Source organism: Oreochromis niloticus, linkage group LG14, assembly GCF_001858045.2.
Source record: "Oreochromis niloticus isolate F11D_XX linkage group LG14, O_niloticus_UMD_NMBU, whole genome shotgun sequence".
NCBI lineage: Eukaryota > Metazoa > Chordata > Actinopteri > Cichliformes > Cichlidae > Oreochromis > Oreochromis niloticus.
The window spans coordinates 15,484,351-15,492,833 of NC_031979.2; positions in this window are offsets into that span (position 1 = coordinate 15,484,351).

An 8,483-nucleotide genomic window follows, 5' to 3' on the forward strand; every position below is an offset into this window, starting at 1 on the left:
CAGTAGAGCTAGTTTCTTTTGTATGATTTCTAAACATCCCCTGTCCTCGTTTGGATTTTCATGGACTCCCCAACAGGCTCACCTCAACCTTGAGTTTGAGATCCAGCCAGTGTGTCAGGAAACGTGTGTCTCACAGTTGTTGGAGATTGGAGAAAATGAAATATTTTTTGTAGTAAAAAGGTCAAGTAAGACCATTCTGTGAGGAAACTATCGTAAAACTTTTTTTCAATACTAGCTGGGTTTTCCCCCTGTTCCCTCTTTCATGCCTTTACAAACATATCAACCTCCCGCTGGACGGTTAACACTTAAATACACAAGAAATAGCTTATTGCAAATCAAGGGTGTCAATTAATTATTCAAGCGTATACAGTTGGAATAAGACATCTGGATCTTAATCACGCAATCACTTACAACCAGATTCCCATGACATCACCTCTTATTTTGAAATGTATGAGCTTTTCATGATGGAGACAAATTGCTGGAGGACATCAGCTCCTTAGCTATTTGTGGCTTTATTTTCCATATTTTTTCATTGGACATTGCTCCAAATGTTTCCGTTGGTTAAAACATTCAGACTACAGACATTCCAGTACCTTAGTTTTTTACTATAGAGTCATGCTGTTAGTATGTAACATGTGCACAATGTGCTTTAACATTTGGGGCTAGATGTTTATCTTAATTTTATATGTTTTAATTTTTACTTATTTATCTATTTTGTTGCATGACACAACTTGCCTCGTTCTTTTTTAGATTTAAAATTAATTTTTTTTAATTAATCATCCATTTATTTACTTTCTTATTGGAACATACGCTTTAGAAATGTTTCTTTAAAAAGTGTTTTTTTTCTTTAAAGAAAGTTGTAAATGCTTTTGGTTTTTCATCTTTTTCTGGGTTTCAGTTTTTCAGCTGAATGTAAGATGTGGGAACAGATGATGTTTTTTTCTCTTCTTTTTCAGCTTTTTAAAGTTGCCAGTATCTAAGTTTTTATTGAAAATGCAGGCGGTGTATGATAACAGCCATTCCTTATGTACAAGGTACCTTGTACCTTACTGCATACGCACAGCAATTTTGGTTATCCATATCCAGACTGTACTTTATCCATGGAGACACTACTTACATGCTGCCAGAAGAATGCTGCTCGTATAATAAACTCTGACTCGATTAATGCATGAAAGAACATGCATGTTAGGCTGGACATAACCTATACATATATATCACAAAAATACATGCAGAGATGCGAGATCTTTCAACAGCATGGCACTTTTGGCATGTTTGGAAACAGGGACCAAATGGCTTTTGTTGGTCATAAATACTGTTTCTGCATGCTCCAGCTTAAATTGGCTAATTCCACATAATAATTTGATTTGAAAATAGCTGCAGGACTAGAAACATCATCCTCCAAAACCCTGACATTATTGCGTCAGAATCTCTCCCCTCCTAAATATGGATTAAATGAGAAATATACAGAAGAGGAGATCTCATCCAGTGAGTCTGCAGCTTGCAGATTTGAATGCAACCAGAGGAAACAGGGAGTATTTTTTAAATACATACAAGGTCCAAATAATATTCTCTAAATATGGACTGTCCATTGCTTCTGGAAAGCAATTCTGCATAATACTTTTTCTTTTAACTATAAAGCTAAATTCCATCTAGATGCCACCGTATTGGTAAAATGTTGCAGTTGGATGCCTCAAATGAAATATTTTGATAACCCCTTTATGTGTATGTACTCTTTCAATCTTCTGTTAATCTGGATAAATCAGTATTGTAAATTGTAAATGGGAATGTCTCCACAAAACACTATAAATTCCCAAAGGACAGCAAACACATACCCAAATTTACAAATATTTCTTATGATGATTGTAATGTAATAGTTATTATAATGTATACTGTCTAACTTCTGTTAGACGGTGCCCTGGGTTCATTATCTTAATGTGGGTATGATAACTGTAGAAAAAAAGGTCAAGTTAAAGTAAAAAGTTAAAGATAAATTTAAGCAAGTAAGATCATCTTTAAAGTTTAAAAAGGCTAAAAAAATTGATTATTTCTCTTGTGTTTTTAAAAAAGTACATTCTTATTTCAACATCGATTTGTTCTTTAGTTGTGTGGTAAAGGATACAACCCGCTGGAGTTGTGCAAGAACTGCATGCTGGTGAATGTGAATTACTTGACAGGTAACATACCTGTTCCGGTTCCCTTCCTGTCAGTTATGCAATAACCAATATTTTCATGGCTTGTACCGAGCGAAGTAAGCTAGTCACATGTTGCTAGTGCCACTTGCTCAGCCAGAATAGCTGTCTCCATAGGTGTTATCCAAAACAGGAGCACTTGTGTATAATGCCATGGGTTTAATGTGCTACATTGTGCTTTGCATTACCTATTTACAGGATTCAGGACAGTCTATAGCTTAATGGTTGGAACAGGTCAACGAGGTGAGCTTTTAGCAGTGGAACTGCAGGAAAGAAGAGGTTAATGGACTGGAGTTCCTCCTTAAGCAAAATGCATAGATAGAGGAGCTATGTTAAGCACCGACTGAATGGCCTTGACCCAAGCAACACCTTCTCAAGTAGGCTGCTGTGTCTTAGTCATGATTCAAAGGAGAGCAGGAGCTGGAATGGTTTGCACTCCTGATGCTGAAGTCTCACCTCCAATGCCGGCACCCTCTTAGCTACGTGAGAAGCTTGTACTTAATGAGGCATGCAACAGTAATTAGCAGAGACAGAAACCTCAACATAAACAGGCTTGTCTTCATCTTCTTTCTACTCATGTTGCCCTTTCATCTCTCACCCTTTCCTCCCCTCTCATGTTTGTGATATGCTTTTCATCTCTCCTCCCTTTTTCTTGCCTCTGCTTCTTCTTCCCAGACAGATACGGCATCTTTTTGTCAAGAGGAGAGTAGGTACAGTCGTTTAGTGCAGCAGTAAACAAAACCGATATGGCAGATGAAGAGACATACTGACAGAAAGTTATGTCATAAAAGAGGGACATGAGAGATGGACAGGTCCTGCACTCAGAACAGATGATTAACTGCTGAACAAAGCCATTTTCTTCAGGTCCCATAAGGGATTCACTCAAGGTGAACGCCAAAACATGATGAAACATGAAGCAATCTGACCCCCAGCCGGTGAAAATATGAAAGCAATCTTCTTTAACACACACATTTTGTCATTTAGTTAAAAAAACAACCCCATTCTTCATTAAAATGTGAGGGCGAACGAATATCTTATGACCCCTTCATAGTTTAAAAGTACACACTTGTTGAAAGATAACCTAAAAGTAGCGATACACAACTTTTCACCTTGAGGCAGGAACGAAGTATGTTAGTCTTGCTCGACTCCCCTTCACTGGGTAAAGTTCACCTCCCAATAGCTGCCACTCATACTGATGAGCTGTCTTAAGTTGAAATGGCATGTAGCCCGAGGCTGAGGTAAGATGGTAAATATAAAGCCACTCCAGGTGAAGAAGTTAGAGATTACAAATACAATCTAAAAACAAAAATGCTATGTTTACCAGTGAATTATTTCTACTGGTTCTTTACTGTTGGCTGGTATTCAGTTTGTGTTTCTTTTTACTACGCCTGCATTTACAAAAATGTATTTTTCAGAATCTTAGAAAAAAGGCAGGGACCAACAATGAAGACACCTGAAACACAATTATATTTAAAGATTGCTTTCTCTAAAATAAACATTCCATTTTGTATTTTTCTGTCGTTTGCCACACCCCTATATACCATGTGCTTTCATTTTCAGTCTCTGTCTTTGAAGATGTGTTAAGGCAGTAAAAGTTGCTGGGGATGGGCAGGGATAAAAATGTCATCTGCACAAGGACCCTTCTCTCTGGCATGGTCAGATACTGTAACAAGATACGTGGTCAAAACCACAGAGCTGGTTAGTGAAGCGGATGGATAGGCAGAGGTTGAGGAAGGCGGGGGCAGAACAGTGTGTGTTTGTGAGAAAGCTGGTGAAAGTCAAAACTGGCTTAAAGCGATGATCCAAAGTAAGCCGGTGGCCTGGCCTCGTCTAGTGTTCGTTCTTGCATCCTTCTAACAATCTGTCTATCGATTCCGTGTTTCCTAATGAGTTGTTTTGGGCCATGTGGGATTTCTGACTGGCGATCTTCCATTTGCTGTCTTTACCTGATAAGAATATAGTGTTCCACCCCCACATTCATGAGCTTTCTTTAAAAGCTTCTCTGCTAACTTCCTGTTGAAGTTATTTGCTCATTAGCCATTATGTGATACTGTTCTTGTCAGGCATGATTCTATCTTTATAAAAAAGAAATTTAAAAAAAAGCAGTTTCACACTCTACCACATTCACACTCTTCAAATTAACATGACTCTTAGTTACTTACTTCTGTTTTGCTGCTTGTTTCACAGTTTTTCTGTAAACTGTTTAGACACATTTTCCAGCAACTAAACAAAGTTGCTCGCAGCTATAAAGACACTTCTTACATACAAAAATTAATTCAAAGACATGATCATACTTGTTCTGCATTTAATATTATTGTGTTAACTTACAAGATGTCAGTTTGTGCATTCACGACTTGTGTTTAAACATTTATATAGCTCAACCAATTATGTACAATTACACAAGAATTGGCAAGGCTGAACTAATGTTGAAGCACTAGAGGAGGACACTCTGTGTTGTAAGGATCCTTTCATAATAACACTTTTATGGGGGGGACAATTAATGTTGCATTTTGTTGGTTTGAATTGTTTTTGCTCTTAAATCGTATTGCCTAGCTTTACTAGGCCACCTACGCATTGCATCTGCAGAAGTTGCTTAGCCATGGCTACCCCAACTGTGAAGCTCCCAGCACACAGTTTTTGTGCTGATGTTAATACCAGAGGAGATTTGGAACTCTGCAGTTACTGAGTTGTTGAGAGTGTTGGCAACATTTACACACTTTGTGCCTCAGCACTCAGCGATCCAGCCGTGAAACTTTCGTCTAGCACTTCATGGTTGAGTTGCTATGGTTCCTAAATGCCTCCACCTTGTAATCGCACCACTTTCATAAACTGATTTGCTGCAACAGAAGCATCCCGTTATAGTACCTTGCTCAAATTCAGTGAGCTCTTTAGAATGACATATTCATTCAAAAATGTTTGCAAAGGCTAAGTGATTGATTTTATACACATGTGCAAATGGGACTGAAAATACCTGAATTCAAAACATAAGATATGTGCTCCAATACTTCTGTCCACATAGTGTACGCCCTTAACAGAACAGCTCCAGTGTTAAGCTTGTGCAGACATTCTGAAATTCCTACTTCACCTGGCTGTTTCATGAAGCAATAAACTATGAAGGAGAAGCCTTCATACACTTACTACTGTTACTGAGCACAATTAGAACTTAAATGCTGTATATCCACAAAAAGAGATTATAAAGTAAGATGCACAGTAAGAAAGTTTAAATAGGCCACCTCTACAGACTACTTTGAACTACATAATGGAACAGTATCCACAGTTACAGGTATATATGTGTGCTCATGGAGAAATGTAGTCAAAATTATACAGATGTTAACAATACCTGTCATAAAGTACAAAGCAGGAGAGACATTTTCTCTGGGTGTACAATTTGATTAATGAATTCACCATACACTTGGACAATTAAAGCGAGTGACTGTGAGTGCAGAATTTCCCTAATACATTCTCATTTGTTTTGCAGTTTTCGCCCACATCAGCAATGACTTATTGCTGCTGTGGGTGTTTAAGTCTTTCATTACCAAACTGTATGACTTAATTTTACTTATGGTAGCAGTTGAACAATTCCTACTCTAGGTCCACTGCAGTACTCCCGTGACACAGTCTTAATTTAATTCAGCCCCTTCACTTGTGGGAACATCAGCTCACAAAGGATTTGGGAAATGTCACAAATAGAAAGCCACCATGAGTTTTATATATTCCCTGGGAGAGAGATACAAAGCTGGATTCTCCTGCACCAGTCATCCAGTCACTTGTGGCTGCAATTTGATTGCTTGACTTGTATGGCTACTCCTGGCAACAAGATGAATCTCTACGGGCCACTTTCAGAAAGCGGCTTTGAGAAAATCTGACTTTAATCCTGAACTCTGGGTTGATTAACCCTGAGATGAAAGAGTTTTCAGTTCCAGAACAGCTGATCAGAGTTAGTTCAGTCGACTCCGAGTATATTCACCCTGAGTTAAGCAAACGCGTAGGTAACGAAAAAAAAGTCATCGGCAACAGAACTTTGATGATTCCCCATGGCAACGGGTAAATAGAGAGCAGAGCCTTATTTAAATCCAGTGAAGCTAGAAATATGAATGTCTGCCAATATGGACCTTGACATTTATGCTAAATAACAAGAGTGAAGAAAGGAATCAAAAAACAAACAAAAACACCATTTGATTAATGGATGATGAAGCTGCGTCCCTGCAGAATATTACATTTAATCTTTAAATATGCTTATTGAGCTGTAACAAAACATAGGTGATCACACCTGAAGATGAAAATGTGTTTAAGAGATAAGATATTGTGTATTTATGGAATCATAACTGTAAAATCATACAAAAAATGAATGTGGTTAGTTAAAAGTGTCAAGAAGTGTCAAGGTACAAACTGACTGAAATTTTTAATCACTATCTTAATCACTATCTTTCAACCATCTCTAGGTCATCATTGGTCAAAAAGCAGGGTACACCATTGAAGGTCCATCACAGATATTTCAACACATATAAATGTTTCAACACTAAATGCATAAAGACTAGAATCAGACTGTATTCAAAAGTTTACTCTAAACCACATTTACTCCCAGCTGCAGCACAATCATGCTCACCCAAATGTTCACATAATGCCCCTTCACCTCCTCTGGTGTTCTACTTCGCCGCAGTAGAGCTCATCTCTGTCTTCTCGACTCGCCGTCTCCAAAACACTTCCATGTGACATCATATGACATCTTCTGTGCCTCTAGTTTGTGTCAGCATGGCAGAGGACACGAGTCAATGAACAAGCCCTGACCACTGAACTGTAAAGTCTATGGGAGCTCCTGTGGGGACAGCACCAAAGGGGCATGAACACAGCTGGCTATACTGGATATTTTGACAGTGTGTGGAGATCAACATTACCTTTATGTAAGTAAAGCCACAGATGAGAGTGGTGTTCAATAAAATGCCTCAGTAATTTTCAATAAAATAAATTCTGCTATAAAACAAGAGCTGTATTTTAAGAAAGGCCAACATATTTCTTGTTTTCAAAGTCCATATTCATAAGATATATTTTTATGATTATTACAGTAGTAATTGAAGGCAAAAATGATGAGGGGCCTCATGCTGGTGTTTGCCCAGGACCATTAAATCACTAAAACCACCCTGCTGTGCCTTCGTCCTGCAGTAATGATAAATGGATGTCAAGCACATACATTTTGTACCAAACTTTATTTGCCTTTCTTAAATCTTGGCGACAGTGAAAAACAGAAGAAAACCCACTCTTTAGCTATTTATAATATGATCCTGGATGCACACCCACACCAAGAACACACACACATGCTCAGATGTCAGAAAGGGCAATGAGCTACTTATTAGAGAATATGCTCCAGAGAGAAGCCCTGCTTTAATTAATTTTGTGCCTGCCAGTGACAAGAAGACGACAGGGAATATGGTCAACTTGGTCTCCATGGAGACATCTTCAAACCAGTTGAATGAGGCTATCCTGAGTTTACTTCCTCGATACCTGGATTTATTACAAATTTTCAGAGTGAGGAAAGAGGAATGTTTATTTTGCTCTTTGTTAAATATCTGTTTTCTCTGTGAGCAAAAGAAAAAACTAATTATTACGTATTAATAATATTGCCATAGTCGGAAACCTAGGAAGAGCATTGCTCTTGTAGAACATTATTCTACTTAAATGTGTCTGACTACTCTGTCTGTAACTGATATTTCTGGACTGAACCGAAAGCATTAGACCTTTAGCTGAACCATCACTAAAGCCTCATGCCTGACTAATAAGTCTCTGTAGTCCTTATTAGGCTTGTATAAACTAGACGTATTGTGCGCCTCTAAATTCAGTGGCTGTTGTGTAGGATGACAAACTCTTTTCAAATACTTTTTCTCCATCATATAAAGAATTAAATAGACTGTTTCCCAAGAACACCTCAAAGAGACGACTCTTCACTGTGCTCTTATCGATCCCGCGATTCGTGGCTCTGTAACAACTTGAGGGGCAGCTGGGAACTTTCTAAAATGGTTAAAAAGACAATTGGTGATTGATTAATCTGATGTATTTTGTACAGAGCAGTGGGATAGTGCTCTAAAACTAAATAGAACGACTCTGACAGAACATGAATTAGTGAATGAAACGAGGTCTACACACTTAAAACTAAATGTTCGAATATAAAATGACAAAACAGGCATGTTAATCTTCAGTTCATCATGCAAATCACTAATCATAGTCACTGCAACCTTTCGGGATAAATTTCAGCTCAGATGAGAACGATGAAACAAAATAAGGATCAAATCTGTAATTACA